This window comes from Protopterus annectens, chromosome 13.part0 (assembly GCF_019279795.1).
Source record: "Protopterus annectens isolate FY-2018-M chromosome 13.part0, PAN1.0, whole genome shotgun sequence".
Classification (NCBI taxonomy): domain Eukaryota; kingdom Metazoa; phylum Chordata; order Ceratodontiformes; family Protopteridae; genus Protopterus; species Protopterus annectens.
This window is the reverse complement of record NC_056747.1, coordinates 1,187,228,405-1,187,248,654: the sequence shown is the minus strand read 5'-3', so window position 1 is coordinate 1,187,248,654 and position 20,250 is coordinate 1,187,228,405. Positions and strand designations below refer to the sequence as shown.

The 20,250-nt window shown below is 38.4% G+C and overlaps 1 protein-coding gene across 9 annotated transcripts in view; it reads left to right on the top strand.

Moving 5' to 3' along the window:
• Window positions 1–20,250, top strand: part of MAPT (microtubule associated protein tau) — a 1,213,302-nt gene that overhangs the window by 594,020 nt on the left and 599,032 nt on the right. The window lies entirely within an intron of this gene.

The window sequence follows — 20,250 nt, the reverse complement described above, 5'->3', positions numbered from 1 at the left end:
CAACACTGTTATGTATTTATTTATGTTAAATTGTTTGCTTATCAGAACACTTACTGGGCATAACCCATTTTCATAGCAGCACATTCAGTCTGTAACCAAGACTTAAAAAATATTTTTCTGGAATTTTTATTTACTGTGCTCTAAAGGCATATCAAATATATATTTTAGTAACTATTGCTTTTGAATAAGCTATTTTCATTTGAACAAATGCTGATCTTTAAAGTTATTAACTAACCATGTGTTGAGAATATACCTAAGCACTAGTACCTTTGTTTATTTGAGAAGTGAAGAAGTGAGTTTCTGTTACTGATATAAATAATCCCATATTCCTAATACTTTTATTACATGTACATTTAATTACATTGCAGTGGTAATTATTTTTGAGGTTTACATAGATGTTGTGTCTGGGTTTAAAAAGTTCCTTTTTTTGTCTGTTTGGCTTACTTGATCTTAGGAGGGTTTGGGTCTTCCTCATTGCTGTTTGTGTACAAATGGAGGGTCAGTATAGTATGTATTTAACAGAAAAGTTTATAGAGTGATGAATTCTTATTAATAACTCCCTACTTACAAAAGTAAATACTGCATGAATCAGCAAACTTTTACTGCAGGTCTGCGGCTTTTTATTTTGCATGTAGTAAATCTGCCCCTCCCCACTTGAAGAAGAGATAGTTTGTAAACATGGTCACATAACTGGCAACATGACATTTATTCCACATTACTTAAAAATAATTTACAAGCAGCTGTAGGAAGTCAGTCAGAAAGAAGTAAAGGTTAGGTTGACATATTGTCAGTGTTATGCATTTGACTGGCTGTGCAAACACACCTTAACAAGTGACTACTGTGGAAGTTGTTATGACTTTTCTTGAGGTAGTTTAATACTGTTAAGTTGAAGTTTGTAGAAAAGCATTACATTGTTGTTTGAGATATTATTCTTTGTGATTCTTACTGTACATATTTTGTAAGTCAGTTTAGAGTCAATTCATATGAGCTTGTTTAGCAGAACAGCCCTTCAAGAAATTTACTTTTTATTTTATGTTATAAAGAAAACAAGAAAGAGAAATAAATATGTTAATTAAAAACTGACTTAGTCATTATACACAGGACTACAATGCTGAAAGCACTTGTACTATGATTGTAATGGTCACAGATGGTCAAGTAGACCTTGAATATGCTGTTCTTTCCTTAAGCAGTTTTTTTTATTTTGCCTTAGCAGTTGTGAACGGGCTATAACTGAATTACTCTTACATCATATTTTAAGTGCAGTTTGCAAGTCACTGAACAGGCAGTTTATTTATTTTGTTGTTTAGTAAGCACATTGTTGGTGAACTTGTGTGTAAAGAAATCGGTGATGAGCCTCCTAGGTATATGTTAAAGTAGTTCTGTTGTTTCTTGTGAAGCAAAATAATTAACAAGCTGTTCATTTTGTATTTTTTGCCCCTGGAGAGTAGATTTATTTTCAGAGTGCAGGAGTTGCTGAAACCTTACAAAGGGGAATAATTTTTATCTTGAATAGGAGTATTGCAAGTCTGTTGGAAATTTACACCATCTTCCAGAATATAGTCCCCAGATCCAGACAGTGTGAGTTCATAGATAGTATACAGTTACACTACTGAAGAAATATAAACCATGATAAATGTGCAGTCTTTTTTTATTTTAATTCTAACAAATCTCACCGAACATAATAAAGTATTATTGGGATCACTGATGTTGATGCTGACAATGGCTTAAATGGAAAGCTGGCCAGTTGCTTTATTAGACTTTGAGAAAAGGGAGAAGGTGAGTGTTACGCTGTTTCTCATTTTCTTCCTCATCCCTGACTTTGTGTGACCTTCGAGTTAGACAAGGGTTGCAGTCAGTAACATACACTACTGGACTACAGAGAGAAAAAACTGTAACCAGCAATATACATAAAGACAAAAAAAATGTATGTCTGGGTGTGTGGGTGGGGGTTGATAATGAAAAGTAAAGGGGAAGGTGTTCCTATTCAGATAATCATTTCATCACAAAATCAAAGGTATGAGACATGCTTTCTCAGTATGGTCTCTGACATTTTGGGAGCATCTCATTTTCCTCAAACATTTAACAATCTCAGACATAACATTGGAGGTGCAGGAGCGCACCACTCTGGGTTGGGTGGGATGGAGTTGGGGTATGGTGGCTGTGCACCACTTAAAATAGTTTCTGCTATTTTTTCCTTGTTCAGGGAATGTTGTTCTGACTGGTTTATTTATTTTTCTTAGTGAATGAAATTCACTGAAGATTTTGGTAAATGAGTGCATTCTAGAGTAATGAATGCATTTTCAAGTGGTCAAGATGCATTTGTAGTTTAACTGCTTTAAGATAATGTTTTGACATTAGACGTTCTGATGCATTAAAAACTGATTATTCTTTTCCTTTCCCATTCATTACAGATTACTATTTTATGCACTATAATTTATTATTTTCTGATGTTTTATTTTGTTTCATTAACTTGCTTTACGTATGTTCAGTTGAGTCGCCATTGAGTGAGTTGCTCTTCATTGATATTTTTAACATTTGTGAAGCATTACTGAAAAAAAAATATTTTTCCAGAACTCAAGCCTCCCTGCATCTCCTTATGATGCCTACTTATGTGTAACAAATCCTAAGTCACACAGCAGTGGAGAAAGGTGAAAAAACCCAGAGCAGGCACCAGTGGCGTTACACAGAGGTCATTCCAGTTTGAAGAAACAACAGTGTGAAAAAAAAACACTACACTCATTGGAGTGTATAGTAGTCTATTAACATGTAAACTTTATTCCAGTCACACTGTAGCCGTGGCACAACTTGTTTTGATGAAATATTTCACAGTAGACCAGGACTGCTAAGATCAAGCCACAAGGTTTTATAGTTATGTAGACCTTCTTACCAAACACTATACCTGGAAGGACCACTGAGTTCTCGTAACATAACGTCACATCAGCCTGTCTTGTATTGACAAGGAGTTCAGCTTTTCCTTAGTATTAACCATTTTTCACTGAAGCAGCTGAATTTTGGATGCCTTTTTGTGGCTCCCATAATGTAAATTCTGATGTAGTATTTAAGCAAGGTTTTAAAATCGTGCTGCAGTACTTACTGGATTCATCAGAAAGAGGGCAGAAGTATCCTTTAACAGCTTATTTTAAAGGTGAGGGATAAACAGTAAAGGCTGTTATTATTCTCTTGTCTTTTTTTCCTTTTGTATTTTTCCAGGTCTGGAGAGGAAAAACAACAAACACTTCAGCACTGCATGTTATTCAGTTGTAGCATTTTCAAATGTTAGGCTTTTGCTGTTACACAGCATCTCAAAATGTATTTCTAGATAAACCCCTATTATTCATGACATAATGTTGCCACATGTGTTTTTAGTAAAATCCCTTACATTCAGAGGGAAGTCTTGGCATGGCAGTTGCAAAATGTTAATAAATATCAAAGTATGTCTGCAGCTCTCCTCAGTCATTTAAAACAAATCCAATTAAAACAATACCAGCAGAGACACCTGAAGAAACTAAGCAGCTGTAGTCCAAGCAGATTCACTCATAGTAAGGATTTTGGCATAAAATGAGAATTTAAAATAATATGTAAAAAAAATAATCTTCTGATGTACATGCAACCAGTGAATGACTACAAAATACTATAGGAGTCAGAGTTGTAAGCATTTATCATAGACGTTAAACCCATAATAAAAAGATAATAAATAATATGAATTCATTGTTTAAGTCTCCAATTATTTAAGGTAGCTTTGAAATATATTCTTTTGTTAGTTCCAGATGGAGCAGATGCATCCAGATGAACTTGCCAAAGTTATGTTTGTGTTCTAATGCATGCTGCACATTGTCAGCTCTAGGATTAGATATAGCAAAGTCAGTAATAGAAAAAGAAAAAAACGTTAAAAGAGTGCAAACCTTATAATGTCTGTTGAGTGCAATAGTCATAAAAATGCTCATGTATTTTAAATTGAGGATGTTGTGTGGTCTTTCCTATAGAAAAAGCTGGATAGGTTCTGCAAAATGGATATACAGACCATATTTTTGATAAACAGTTAATAGTGCCTGGGACTGTCAGAATATTACCCATAACATTTATATTCATTCCAGTGTTCCTTCTATCTGCATACAACATGATCATCTATAGATCTAATCCGTCACATCATGTCATCCAGAAAAAACTACAAGATGACCTTCTTGCACTAAACAAATGGTTTATAGCAAAAGTCATCTTCTTAACACTGTTTGTCTTTTCGGCTTTTAGGGGTTTTTTAGGGGTCACCACAGCGGAACTCCAGTCCACTAATGATTGGCAGTAGATTTTTATGGTGCCGAGTTAGCCCGACACCCAACCTTCAGTGAAGGCACACCCATTCACGCATGTCTTTCGGAAGCCACTCGACTGCGGGAAGGACATGCAGACTCCACACAAAAGGCACTCCAGCCAAGAATCGAACAGGAGAACCTCTTGCTATGAGGCAACAACGCTACCGCTGTACCACCGCAACTTCATCTTCTTAAGACTAAGGAAACCAAGTTAATGCTCTCTGTAAATAAGAAAAGACTCTCTACCTGTATTAACATTTTCAACCTTGACAACTCTGTCAATGAAACAACCACCTCATTCAGAAACTTAGGTGTTTGGCTTGACCAATCCCTTGACTTCCAGGAACACATTAAAAAATAAGGACAAAAATTAGCTATCTCTTATTCTCGCCAACACAATCTCACAAATGATCTGAGTCCCTGCTAGGTCAGCCAAAGGCAACTATGTACTACTTGAGCTAATAAAATATGCACTACCTTTATTCACTTCCACCTTCAACAAAAACACTTCAGCTCTACAGACATTATCAAATAAAATATGCGACTTCATCACTAACTCCCCATGCCATGAACGACATTGTGTCACACTCTCCCATTACAAGCCAGAGCCAGCCTCCTCTGGGGCTGCTACTCTTCCAGATACCCCATCAAGTCATCCCAGCTCCTCTAGCAATGAACTTTATTTCTTTCACCCCTATCTACAGCCTCGGAAGACAGTCTGCTAGTGATCCTTCAAGTCAAACCCCTGCTACAAATTTGCAGTGTTCAGACCACACCTTCTCAGTTCTAACTTGGAAATGATGGTAATCTCTCCATCACTACCTCACTAACAATACAGACTGCTGCAAGTTCAGGCCTGAATTTAAATAGTATCTAATAAATCAACACATATCTGGCAGTTAGTGCAATGGATTAAGAGCCTGAGCTATTAATAAGCAGTTTTCTGTAGTCAGTAGTATAGGGTTTGATTCCTTTCACCTCCATCTGCTTGTTTGGTGATGCTAAAAAGGTTAATTACCCAGACAGTGTTCCTGGGCTGCCCCTGAAAAGGTATGCTTGTGTCCAGTGGGCTTACATTGTGGACTGGCAGCTAGTGCAGAGAATTAAGGCAGTGAATTGTTAACAAGAACAAGCTTCTTCATTTGGTACGTGGTTTGATTCCCTTTGTCATCATTTGCCTACTGTGTGACCCTGAGCAAGTCACTTAACCATACAGTCCTTTGGGGCTGTTGGGAATATGGCCTTCTGGGAAGTATGCCTTTTAATAACCTATGAACCTGTGTAGATGTACACATATTGGAATTTCTGAGCTCTCTGAAACATTTCTTTCTAGCCGTTATTTTAAAACATAGACATATTTTAATCCCAGCTGGTTAAGAAGACTGTCACTACTGAAAATATATGAGTTATTATATATTATATCCTTAATAGTATTAGTATTTATAGACTATGACATGACCATAGCCAAATGTTTATTGCTGTCTTTGTTGCTCACATTTGTCATGTCTTCAGGAATATATGTTGGTTTAGCCAAAATGTGTGTTTTTATAAAGTATTAGTGTTGCATGTTACCTCATGATTTTATTTTTCTAATTAATGGTAAGGGATAACACCTATCAAAAACATTCTTTGTAGTAACTGATGTTCTTTCTGATATATTTAGTTCTCTGCAGTGAGCCTGCTAATTGTAATGACGTGCCCCTTGAATATATTTCCTTAAGCCAGTTTGAGTGCATTATTTATTTATTTATTTATTTCCAGTTTAATTACCGGGGAAGTCCACTGGGCCCATAGAACCCATTTTCAGTGGAGGCCCGGGGAGCAAAGCTCCAATAAACATAATACAATACAAATATCACAGATACAGCGATACATAGTATAGGTCATAATGAAAAATGCATATTATAGGGCAGTTACACAATATGTACAGAGTAAGATATCCTCAAACAAAATAGCTTAAAGTTGTTCTGAGGATTATGCAGATACATTTAAGCAAACACTCTAATTAACACAGCAGTAGAATTGGGGTAGAAAACACTTTACAAGCACTCATTTTTTTCTTTTGAAAAATATTACTGCATATTAGTGCAGTTTAAGTAGTTGTTACTCATCACATATATTTGATGAATCTTAGTATTCAAGCTTTCTTCTGCTTTAAAATGTTAATGATAAAATATTTTATTTGAAATCATAGGTACTAACAAATTAGAAAAAAAGCACCCTTGTATTAATAAAAAGCAAAAAGAACTCCAGGGCCAACATATATGGAAGATATTATCTGTGTGTGTTATTTGTAGAATTTAATGTTTAACAGTGCCCTGAATTATATGCAAACAAGTACTCTCAATTGCCATGACCAAATTGGAATAACCGGAGGGCCATAGCAAGTCCCATAGCAATGCCTTTCTTTTGTTTGTAGTACTTTCCTACATAAAACACATAGTTGTACTACTGGTCTATGGTCAGTTCTTTTTCCAGCCACAAAAAGAAAAAAAATTAAACAAACACCTTTGCCACCACAACAGGCTAACAATTTGCCTCAGCCACAGGTGGTTGACTCTGCTCTAGCCTTTTATTGTACCCCAGACCACTCATTTTTTATCCCATATCACTCTGGTGGAACACCTAGAGCCACTATATACTTGGAGTTAGCCACTTCCTCTCCGGTTTTGGGGGTCCCCTCAGTGGCCAAGGAAGAGACACTTTTGTCCTTCCTGGGAGAGGGAACGGGAGATTTCCCTGTTGTGTCAGAATGCTGTGCCCATTCCTGGGGAAGTAGATGCTGCTGTTAGTAACAAGGTTGGCCCATTTGTCCTGTCAGAAAGAAACAGAAGACCAAGCATGTATGCTCCTCCTCAAATTTCTTTGGATAGGAGTAGTTTACTAGATCTGGCTCAGGGTATTATTCAGGCTATGATTCTTCTTGTAAAGTAATTTGTAGTAAAAGAAAGAGGGATTCCTGTTCGTGGAGAGGCTCACGATTTTGAAACAGGAATATGCAGGGACGGTTACAGGTTTTTTTTCTTCGAATTTCTGATTCAGACTCAGAGGAGAGCTCAGTTTTTGATTCTCCCTGTGGGATTTTCTTTTTCTCTGAGTCTCTTGCTAGAATGTGCCGACAATTTCAGTGGAAGTTTTCTCAGTCCCTCAAAAGATACTATGAGTTGTTACAGAAAGATTTTCCAGAACCTGCATCCATTCCTCCTGTTCTGTCTGCTTTAGAGGATGTGTGTGTTACATCCTCCTATTTTCCTGATAGCCACCTGCCCCTAAAAAGCCAGATAGGATGTATAAAGTTCCTCAGTCTTTTAAATTTTTGTACACTATTCCCAAGTCTGATCCAGCAGCTGTAGCTTTAGTTTATCCCACTACTGCTAAACATTTAGTTAATTCCAGTCCTACTCTTTCTGATAAGGATGGGAAAATTATTGATAAATATGGGGGAAAAATGATATACTTCCACAGCTTTGATTTTCAGAATTTTGAATTTGTTCTGACAAATTGTGAAAGCATGAGGAATTTGTGTAACTGCAGTTTCTTCTTGTGGGGAAAATCTACTTTAAATACCTTAATTTCTTCTATTATACAGGTCACTACTGATTGTTTGCAGTGTCTATATGACTGTGTTGATACTTCTTTCAGGGCTATGGCCACTGGTACTGTTCTGAGGGGTTTTGTATTGGTTGCATTCTCAGAACCTCCCAGATAATAAAAATGTGATTTTAAATTCTCCATTGAATAGAGATTTAGTGTTTGGCTGCTGTACTGCAGAGATGATCAAAAAGAGTGATGAAAGGGAAAAGCTGATCCAAGGAATCTCTTAGATTTTTCAGCCCTCCTTTTCCAGATTGTCCAAGGGATATTTCATCTCCTCATTCAATTTTGGCAAAAAAAATAAAAAAAAAACAGAATAAACAGTTTCAGAAAAATTCAGGTAAACAGACATTTAGGAAGAAATGGCAAGGGGGTTCCAAAATTAAGTCGCAAACCTTCCAAAACCAAGGACAGTCCAATTAAACTGAATGACTTCCACCTGTTCTTCCTCACATGCTGCCCCAAGGAGTGATAGAACCAATTCCTTCTTTCCAGGTGAGGCAAGGTTTTAATTCAAGGATGTTCCTAGTGCCAAAGAATTAAAATGATTGGAGACCAGTTCTGGATCTTTCTTTCTGTCCTGAATCTGTTTGTGGTAGTACCCAAATTCAAAATGATGTCACTTCACAACCTGTCACCTCTTCTTCCCCTTTCAAATTTTCTGGTTACACTAGACTTAAAAGATACTTATCATCACACCCCTATTCATCCAAACTTCAGATGTTTCTTAAAGTTTTGTGTGTCTGGAAAATATTATCAGTTATCTGCCTTTCTCTTTGGACTATTCAGCACACCAAGTATGCTCACAAATTGCCTAGCTTCAGCGATAGTTCATTGCAAGACACAGGGTATCAACATTGTCCACATTGTTTTTTTATTTAGGAGACTTGCTTATCTTTGCAGAGTCTCTTTTCTTGGGTGAGAGATCTTTTAAGCAACCTGGGATTCCAAGGGAACATTCAAAAGTCTTTCTTGACTCCCTCAAACAGGATTTTGTTCCTGGGATATCAACTAGACACCTCAGTTCAAAGAGCCTTTCTTCCACAGGGAAAATAGTCTTTATTTAGATGTACTTCTAAGATTTTCTAGTCAGACTTTGGTCACCGCAAAGGAATACCTCAGGATTTTGGGTCTCATAGTATCTGTTATTCTCATGATAACCCTGACAAGACTGCACATGAGAAAGATACAGTGGTATCTGAGATCTCTTTGATCCCAACATCTACACCCTTTTTATTTTCAAATCTCAGTGATAGGGTTTGTCAGAAGATAAATCTTTTGGTGAAGGCAACAGATATCCTTAAATCCAGGTCTCCCCTTCTCCTTCCCTGCTCCAAAGCAGTCTGTCACCACAGATGCTTCGGACTTTACTTGGGGAGCAGTTTCAGGTGGGAAAAAGTGCAGGGGGTGTGGGACACCAAGGAGATAGGTTCATAGATAAGTACCAGGCTAGCTGCCCTTGCAAGTCATTTTAAGCCCAGCCAAATTCCCTTTTTGTGCTTGAAGTAGCCTATCCCATTTGGTTATCAATGAGAATAACTGTGATCATAGATAACTTGAGCGGATCCATGCTTGGGATAAAGCATTTAGGAGCTGTATCTGCCCATTAGTAGTACACGGGACAGTCCTTATGTAAATTTTGTGTTTCCCATCCATAGATCTAAGTTGCATTTGAAAATGGACTGGGAGGTACTTTGTTTTATGTGATAAGGAGTCTGTTCCATAGCAGTGGTATCCTGTGCAAAATATACCTGTCACTCTAAACTCTTCCGTTGATGTTGTAGAAGAGGTTTCGATCCCTAGATTGAGCATTTCTGATGTCATTGCTGATGTTCAATAAATCCATCAGTAATGGGTCAGAGGATGTCTTGTATGCCAGACACAGGTCACCTCTTAGTAGTCTGTAGGATTCCAAGTAAAATGACAGGGCTTTGTGTCAGTCCATGTAGGACATGTAGTTTAGGCCTCATATCTTTTTTAGTAATATATCTCCAGTTGTTGAATGTGTCTGGACAGATGCGTGCCAAAAGTGGCATTATATTCAATTATTGGCCTAATGAGGGTTGCGTAAAGGGGGACAGTGACATCCCTACATCTAGACACAATCCCTTATTTTGGAAGATGTGCAATATAGAAGGACTTTCTTACAACAGTAGACACATGCCGGTCAAAAGTCAGGTCACTGACCACATAAGTTCCCAAATCTCAAACAAATGGGTCATCTCTTAGGGGTATATTGTCAGTGTGGTAGTTCTGTGGGGTAGATGACTTATGAAAGGATACAATAATGCATTTTTTGGTATTTAGTTTCAGACCATGATTTTGACACCAGGTATTTATTTGGGACATGCCTTCCTGCAGGATGGCTAAGTCATGGCCTAGCTTGCATTTTCCACATTTGTAGGTGCCAAAAGAGTTCTGTGTGCTCAATGGTCTTCTTTGCTGACCTTCTAACAAGGAAGCTGATGTTGTCATTTTCATTCGTTCCTCAACCTGTGGGTTCGGATCCGAACCTTGGAGCTGACTCGGCTGCTTTCTATAGCCCTAGGATCTGATTCTTGAGCTCCTCCCCTGCCCATAATGCCTCATTCTCATGGATCACCTCAGATCGAGTTTGCTGCTAACATAGTATAGTATATCTAGCTCTGTATACAGATTCAAAACAGATAGGAAATAGTTCAGGGGCTCAAATAGGAACTGAATTCCTAAAGACATATTTATCAGGTCTTTCACAGTCATGTATAGGGGAAGGAGGGAAGGTTGGAGAAGAATGAAAATGGACAACATAGATGGAATGTTATGGTGAGTACATAACTTCTTTATCTGATGTCATTTTTCCTCAACCTCATCATCTTCTTTGAAGATCATGTCCTCACTAGTGATTCTGCTGAGTCTTATAAATTGGCCTTTTACTATCCCTTTCTTCATGTGGTAATGGGTTTAAACTTATTTTGTGGAGATATTGGTTTATCCAAAAAGGTTATGAGGTGTGTTAAAAGAAAACTGGAAGATAATTTTGGGTAATATGGATTTATCAAAGATTCAGTGGGCAGGTCCCTCGTTGACTTTTAAAAGGAGTCAGAATATAAAATCCTTGTTAGGAGGTCAGCATAGAAGACCATCGAACACACAGAACTCTTTTAGCACGTACAAGTGTGGAAAATGTAAGCAGTGTTGCTTCATATCAAACAGTTCAGAGATTTTATATATATATATATATATATATATATATATATATATATATATATATATATATGGCACTAGATCTTCATTTGTGGGCTAGAGACAAGTACAACTGCAATTCACAGGGAGTGGTGTACTTGGCCAACTGTGATTCCTGCTCTGGATTTTATGCAGGAAAAACTGTGAGGAAGCTAGCTAGGAGAGTGTATGAACACTGTTTAGCCATTAAGAAAAATGACAGTGGCAGCACTCTAGCTAAGCATTCCCTCACTTGTCCAAACGTCAGAAAATTTCAGTTCTTTGTACTGGATTCAGTGAGTCTGGACAAATTTGTTGGAAACTATAATGTCCTACTAGAATGCCATGAGTCCAGTTGGCACATAAGATTATGGGCAGATAAACTTCCTGGGCTTAACAATTCTATTAATATAAAATTATTTCTGTTAACACAAAAACTATGAAATGATTTGTGCTGTTCAAAAGTCTTTTTCTAACTAAACAATACATAGAGCATTGAGTGGTATAATTTTGATGCATTTATTGCTTCACAAAGTTTCACTGCATGAGTTCATTACTTGGTTCATTAAGTATGATTTTAGATACAGTGTTCCTTTAAATTTACAAGTTGTTCACAAGATTGATCGGCTCAAGTGGGTCATGTGATGTCATGATTCCATTTTTAAATGTTACTTATGATTATGTATTTTTATCTCTGAAGAAGTTCAAGAATATATTAAACAAACAAAATCACTTAGTTAACCTAAACCACTGTTGGAGACTGTTTCTTTTACTGGCTTCAGTGGAATTGTTTGTTGTTTTGTGGTTTCTTTTATTTATTCTACGCTGCTTTGGTTGTTTTTTGCGCATCTGTATGTCTTACAATGGAATCACCTTTAATCAGTATGTTTGGTTGGGTCATTGCCTGCCCTATGGGCTCAGCATCAGGGACTTTAGAACTCCTGTACTATGTGTGGAAGTAGGTTAATATGGCGAGTGCACTTTATACCTGTGTTGTGTTTTGGAGGTCTTTGAGGTTTAGGCAAGTTAATCTATATAACCTCTCCACAAGATGGATTATGTGTATTGGGATGGCCTTGGAGAGGTGTGATGTATGGTATACTTTTGCTGACTTTGGTGTCTTAGTTTACTGTATATTAGATGTTTGCCTCCAAGGATATTATATATGTACATCTCTCACACATTGTGTTATGCTGTTTGAATAATAAATAATTGCCAGACAGCATGAAACAGTTCTTACAGTAATTAATTAGGACAGATGCAAGCATCGAGGAGATGCTTTCCCTAATCAAGGCACTCAACTCTCTGAACCATCTTTGGTTTCCTGGACCTCGTCAAGTGGTTCCAGACAATACCACTGTCATGTGGTACATCAGTAAGCAAGGGGAAACCAGGTCGTATCCTGTTTGCAGACTAGCCATGTTATCTTGGGATGCAGCTTCACAGCACAGTCTTATTTTACAACCATCCTACATTCCATCAGAGCAAAACTGTGTGGCAGACAAGCTGAGCAGGGCCATGGCAGACCCTCATGAGTGGAAACTATATCATCTGTGAGGAGTTCCAAAAGTAGACTTGTTGCCTCTACTCTGAACAATCAGCTGGCAAGATTCTGTTCCAAAACTCCATGCAAGAAGACCTGGAAGACAGATCCTTTCTCTTTTCCTTGGGCAGGAATATTCATGTATGCTTTTCCACCCTTTCCACTGATAACCACGGTACTTCTGAAGATTCAGAAGGAATTCCCCAAGATCATTGTGATGACTCCCTTCTGATCCAGGCGACCATGGTTCTCAACTTCTTTTTGAAATGGCCAAGGGCAATTACTGCAAGCTTCCTCACAGATTGGATATACTCACATAAGAACAGAGGTGTTTGATATACCCCAACATCAATCCTCTTCAGTTGACTGCCTGAATGATAGGGTTTTAATTCTTTTTAGGTGCCTCTTTATTGAGGGCGTGTAGTAGGTATGAATGGAGGCAAAAAAGACTGCTACTAGAAAATCATATAATAGCAAATGGAAACTTTTTTTTTTTGTTGGTGCCAACAATATTAGCAGCACCCATTCAGGGGCAGTTGTTCTCTGGTTTACTAATATTTGTGTGAGTTATTCTGTCAGGGTTCATATTTCATCCATTTTAGCATGTGTGCTCAAGGATCCTCTTCTTTCAATGCAGTCTCATGTCAAAATGTTCTTGAAAGGGGGTTTGCGTAAGAGGCCTCTAGGAAAAACAGTGTCCCCTCCTTGGAAACTTAATGTTGTATTAGAGACGCCAGTAATGGATCCATTTGAACCAGCTAATCTGTCTGACTTGAAGTTCTTAACATGGAAAAAAGTTTTACTGATTTCTCTGACTTCTGCAGGAAGAGTATCCGAGTTCCTAGCTCTTATGGTAAGTCATCTCTATCTCATTTTCCATAGGTACAGGGTTTCTTTGAGAACTAAGCCTTCTTTTATGCCAAAAGTAGTATCCAAATCCACTTTAAGCCAAACTATCCATGTCTCTGTTTTTCTTTCATGAACATTAAAATGAGGGAGAAAGGATACTCCATAGCTTGGATGTGCACAGACAACTTGGGTACTATCTTGACAGAACTAAATCTTTCAGATGTTTGGATCAATTGATCATTTCTTGTGTAAGGTAAGAAGAAGGGGCAGCTTGTGTCAAAACAGACAATGATTGTTTAAGGCTATTACCTTTTGTTATATTCTCCATAACTAAAACTATTCCAGGCAGGGTCAAGGCCCACTCTACCAGGGCAGTGACTTCATCTGTAACTTTTTGGAAAAGGTTAGATTCTAGAAGTATTCTAGAAGCTGCTGCCTAGTCCTTTGTACATACGTTTATAAAGCAGTATAACCTTAATTCTTTTTCTAGGTCAAGATCAAGCTTTGCTAGGATCATTCTCCAGGGGCTCCTGGACTCTTCTTCTTCCACCTCCCAAATGTAGCTAGCTAAGATAATCTATCCCTATAGCTAAGGCTACTGCAGCAATGATCAATATGATGAACATAGTACAGTTGCGTAAGTTGAACTTACCATAACAGTAGATGTTTGAATGATCACTGCTGCAGCAGCCACTCCATTCCTCCATTCCCCCTTGTTTTTTGGTGTGTTTTTTTATACCAGAGTGTGGAGATTTAATTTTTTGGTGCTCCTAGCATTGTTGTTTCAGGGCTCAGCCACCCTCTCTACGCTGGCAGGAAAGCACTGAAGGGTTTCACGCCCAAACTTGTCTTTTAGTCATCTCAGCTTGAGTTGCTTGATGGTTTGGGCACATGGTTTGTGCCCTGAAGCTTTGGAAGCTGGCTAGCTGTTCTATCCTTGGCATGGTATAACCAGTATAGCTAAGGCTACTGCAGCAGTGATTATTCAAACATCTACTGTTACCGTAAGTTCAGCTTGCACAAGTGTAGTTTCCTTTTCACCTTTTGGCCGTAATCTCTACATTGCATGCTCACTAACATGCTTGAGGATTTGTCTTGTAATGGGTGTCAGTGGGGGCCACCTCTGTCTTCCCCAGGTGACATCACCTCACAAGATTGCCCCCCCCCCCCCACAAGCCATTGCTTCCATGTGGTCTCTGGTCGCTGCTAGCTCTAGTAAGTTCTCAAGCTGCTAATCAGTCATGGATCACCTGGGTCTTAGTCTGTGCTTTTTCTTTCAATACAAAGGAGCAGGCTGTAGGAAAAATAATTTTATTTATGTCTTTCAGCTACCTTTCAACTACAAGAAAACCATTGAAGGACACTAACCATTCATTTTTTTTTATTTTTTGATACCAACATTATCCTTTCCTAGATCTCAAAAGCGAAGGATTTTAGCAGATAATAAAGAGAGCTAAAGACATTAGAAAGTTAGATCAGTTATTTCATGCACGGCAGTATCTTTTTGTTGCTAAGCAAACTTTATCTAAGTAGCTTACCCATTTTGTTTATTTTTGTGATGACAGTTACAAAAATATATATATTACTACAGCCAGGGCTTATTCAGCTAAATGGCTTCCCTTTCTGCCATGTATTTTAAAAGATTTCTGCCCAAGATATAAAAAAGCTGTAACTTGGGTTTCCATGGCATGTTCATAAATGCTGAGTTAGATGCCTCATCCAGAAGTTGATGCAGTTTTGATAGGGCAGCCCGACAGGGGAATTCTCTGTTAAACTTTTAGATTGCAGGAATAGTACTTTTCAAGTTTCTCCACGTTTGTTTCTATTGCTGCAAGAGTCCTTATCGAAGAAAGAGCAGAGTTTCGTAGGAGATTGTACACAGCAACAAATAGGAGAAGAAGAGTTGTTACAACATACACACACCCTATCACTGCCCCATTATTAATTTTCTTTTTGTCTAGTGTGTGTAATATAACTTGTAAGTTATTGGGTGTGCTTAACAGTGCTTTAGTTGTCAGTAGTTGAGACTGTATTGCTATTAAAATAAAATTTTCAGTGGACAAAATAAAGGTGTTGTGAAGTGACATCAGTTTTATATGGTGGTATTCACCATCAAGTAAGTGTTTGTGGTGCACTAGTGCAAGAGACCCCCCCCAAACACACACACACACACAAAGATGCACACATTATGTATGACATGCCATTTTGTTTGTACCACTGTGAATTATATTCCTTGACACATCAGTTGTCTTTCGAAAAGCTGGTTAAATAGCAGGATGGAAGGTTCATAGGTTCATAGGTTAGTATTAGGCTATCAGCCCTAGGGCCTATACAAGCCTAGCCATGACAATTCCCTGAATATTTCTTCCCACATTATTTACTTTCCTGGACCCCTGTCTAGCAGGGCGACTGACGTGATCCCTGGGGTGAATTTCCTTTCTCCCATCCAATCGTCAAGGTTCCTCTTGAAGAGGTCCAAATAGGCACTCTGCTTGACATGTATGGGCAATCTATTCCAGAGTCTGGGGAGTCTCTGGGTCAGGAACCTATCCCTCCAACATGTTTTGTTTATTGTGATGACAAGGTTTAGATCCCTGGAGCGTGTAGCTCTGAGGGATTGGGATTTCTTTAAGTGTAGCATGTCCAACAGCTCTGGGTTTGACATGGCCTTGTATGTTAAGCAGAGATCGCCTCTGAGTAGATGATATGCGGCAGAGTATAGCTGTTTTTTAAGGCGGTCAGCATAGGGCATCTGCTTTAGGCCTGCGATTCTTTTAGTGAGGTATTTCTGAGGCCTTTCCAGTTGTTGCAGATGTCTTGAGAGGTACATACCAAATGGGGCATTGTATTCTATAATGGGTCTAATGAGGGATGAGTACAGTGGGACAATGACCTCCTTTTTTCTGGATGAAAAGCCCTTCGTGATGAGGTGTGCCACATAGAAGGATTTCCTGACTGTTGTGGCGATGTGGTTATCGAAGGTGAGACCACTGTCCACCTGTGTCCCTAAGTCTCCTATCACACTTTCTGTGTTTAGTGTACTGCCACCTATATGGTAATTCATGGATACATGTTTTTTCCCAAAGGGGATAACAATACATTTCTTGGCATTGAGCTTGAGCCCATGGCTCTGGCACCAAGCATCTGTTTCTGTAAGGCCCTTTTGTAGAGTATCCACATCATTTGGGGATTCAATAATGGCTCCCAGTTTGCAGTCATCTGCAAACTTTGTTAGCCAGAGTCCGTTAGTGTTGACCTGTACTTCAGAGAAGTAGATGCCAAACAAGAGCGGCCCCAGGACTGAACCCTGAGGTACTCCACTTGTCACTTGTCTGGAGCTGGATTTGGAGTCGGCTACTTTTACAGTGTGGGTTCTATCATTAAGCCATTTAGCAACCCATTGGGTGACATAGGGATTAATGCCCAACTTAGTAAGTTTATCTATGATTCCAGAGTGGGGGATGGTGTCAAAGGCCTTGGCAAGGTCTAGATAGGCTGTGTTGACCACCTTACCCTTGTCCATGGCTCTGGAGACTGATTCAAAGAAGTCAATCAGGTTCAGGAGACAAGATCGGCCCTTCACAAACCCAAACTGGGTGGGGTCCAGTGTTTGAAGGTTGCCAATGTCTTTGTTTATAAGTTCCATGATAATACGCTCCATGGCCTTGCAGATAAGGCTTGTCAGACTGATGGGACGGTAGTTTCCGGGATCCAAGGTGGATCCCCCCTTGTGGATTGGGATAACTATAGCTCTGCGCCACTCAGTGGGCACGAAACCTGAGGTGAGGCTATGATTAAACATGACACTTAGGTGAGGTGCCAGTTCATATTGTAGTTCATGTAGTACACAGCCCGGGATGTCATCTGGTCCCATGGATGCTGTATTCTTGGCTTTAGAGAGTGCGTTTTGTACCTGTGTGGCCGTTATTACTGGAATTTGGCAATCTTCCGGTATTGAGGTTAAACATGTAAGTTGCATTGTTGTCTTCCTTTTACTCTTTTGTTATTCATGTTGTCACAAGTTGTAAGTATATGGTGTCTTTTTTTCACAAAACATTCTAACAGTGATTTTTTATTTTTAGAATGGTTATTTACGTGTAGGAGCATTTCTCAAAATATATTTTAAAGTCCATGAAAGTTTTAAATAAAAAACTACTTTGGGCACAGTTGTACAAATCAAAAGAACTATGGTTATTTAATTTGATAATGGAACATTTGTGTTGTATACTTGATCCATGAAAATGGGATGCACTTCACTTCATTAAGTGCAAATAAATAAATGAAAGTCAGGTGGCAACATAGCCTGAATAGAAGTTTCCAGTTATGTAGCTTGCCAACTTTTGCATACTCATGCTATCAAGCATTATGGCAAGGGAAGAAGAAGCAGAAGAAACATTTTATCAGAAGACTGAACACACTGACATTTCTTTCTGTGCCCTCTGAAGTGACTGTTATAAAAATCTCAAGCACTTAGGTTTCCCTTTTTGGCCTGCATCTATAGTGTTCTATCTCTGGGTTAAAGAGCATGTAACCCCAAGAAATCTGCTTTTTTTCTCATTACTAGTATAGTTTGGATCACCTTTTAACACACACAGTTTGGAAATTTCCGATATTCACTTCTTAAGAGCCATATATCCATCAGAGGTTCTGCCAAATATCGAAACTTTTATTGTGGGAGGCTGTGCCCCCACACACCCCGCTAAATATATATACCAACTCCGAGATCGCACTACAGTGAGGAAAGGAAATATATTCCAGTCTTCACTGTACTGCGAAACTGCAATCCGAGCTTCGATATGTGGCGGTTTCGCTCTTCTGAGCAGTCAACATTGTTGTCATTCAACAACGTAATAGGAACCCATCAATCAGATGTACCTGCGGTTGCCAGCTTACAAGCCAGGATCCCCACAGGTGAGTTGCCGCGGGCAACTCTACAAATCCACCATTTGATACTTTTAAAGAGATTAACTTCATTTTTTCAGTGATGTTCAACTTTTATTTATTTATTTAGGTTTGTGTACCAGTGTAATACATTGATCACAACAGACCATTTGCAGGCACAGCCTGGGTGAAGAAATTTACAAAATAATAAAACAGAACTGATTCACAAACAGTGTTGTCACAAAAGGGTATGAAGTCCTGTAGACAGTTGAAACAATGAATAAATATAATTAACAGAGGAGAAAAGCAAATGAGGATTAATTTTAGTAGTAAGTATGAGAGGTAATCACCACCTTCCATTTAGCAGTGGTACAAGGGGCCTAATGCGCTGGCTGGATGGAGGGCTCATCTGACTATCCCAAGCATGAACATAAGAGGTAGAATTCCAGGTATCCGAATCCCAGGAATAATATGCCCAGGTCTGGCTCCTCTTCACATTCAGCTCCTCACACAGTAATCTCTGTACCTTTAGCCTCTGTGTCACCATGCTTCAGCAGGAGGTCATCATCTTGGCCTTTCTGTATGTACATTCCTGATGTCAGGCTGAGAGATGCACCTTCAGCACTCAATGTTGGACTTGGAAAACAGTGTTTCTTTCACTGTCCACTTCCATTCTGCTTTGGGGAGAAATTAGCTCATACTACAGTTGAAGTTGATAGCCCAACAGTGATTCTTGAGTTACGCTTCATTATACCCACCGGTCTTTAAGACTAGTGTATTTTTCTGACCATTGGATTTTCTTGAGCTAATCTGACATATGCATTTACTTGTTTTAATTCATTTTAAATTGCCTTATTGTTTAGTCTTCATTTATGGTACCATTCTTACCAATAAGCTTGACAAATAAAGTGGGTTGAATTGAAATAAACATGCCCTTCCCATAATGTAACAGTCTTTAATATTGATGGACTGATGACACATATTTCAACATATGAGATGGATTGTATTATGAACCTGTCTGTTTAAAGAGTAGAAAAATATATGCATTTTACGTTTCTCCAAATGTACTATGGTGGCGAGTTATCTCACCCAGAACAAAATTAATTGCATGCTTCTTTGTCAGATCACAAATGTTTGCTCTGTGAAGTATTTTTTGTATGTTGTTGACATCTTAGCATATCAGAGATAGCTTTGTCGTAAATGCTGTTCTTGAGTGTGAGGTCACATAACTTGGAGAAGAGGAAAGGAGGTGAGATTCTTTTTTTTAACTTTTTTCTTTTTTCTCTATGTTTGAGTGACCTTGGATGTAGGATACGTATATCTGTATATCTACATATATAGATTATATAGATGTGTGTGTGTGTGTCTGTGTGTGTGTGTGTGTGTGTGTGTGTGTGTGTGTGTGTGTGTGTGTGTGTGTGTGTGTGTGTGTGTGTGTATAGATATACACATATATATATATATATATATATATATATATATATATATATATATATGTGTGTGTGTGTGTGTATAGATACAGACATATATAACTATATATAGATATAAAATGTGTGTGTGTGTGTCTGTGTGTGTGTGTGTGTGTGTGTATGATAATAGATATTTATATTTATCTATATATAGATATGTATATATAGAGAAATATATGTAAGTTTACTATTGAAACCTTGAAACTGCATCCGTTAGTCGGCCTTAACATCGAACCAATATCTTGAAAATTGCAGCAGCGAACAAGCAGGAAACTTGTAACTGAATACATCGACTCCAATAGCTTGATGTATTTGACATAGCAGGAGATGACAGCATTCACCCAAGCTATGCACCGTAATGTACCGTGACACTCTAGAGTCAATGGCACATCACTTTTACTAT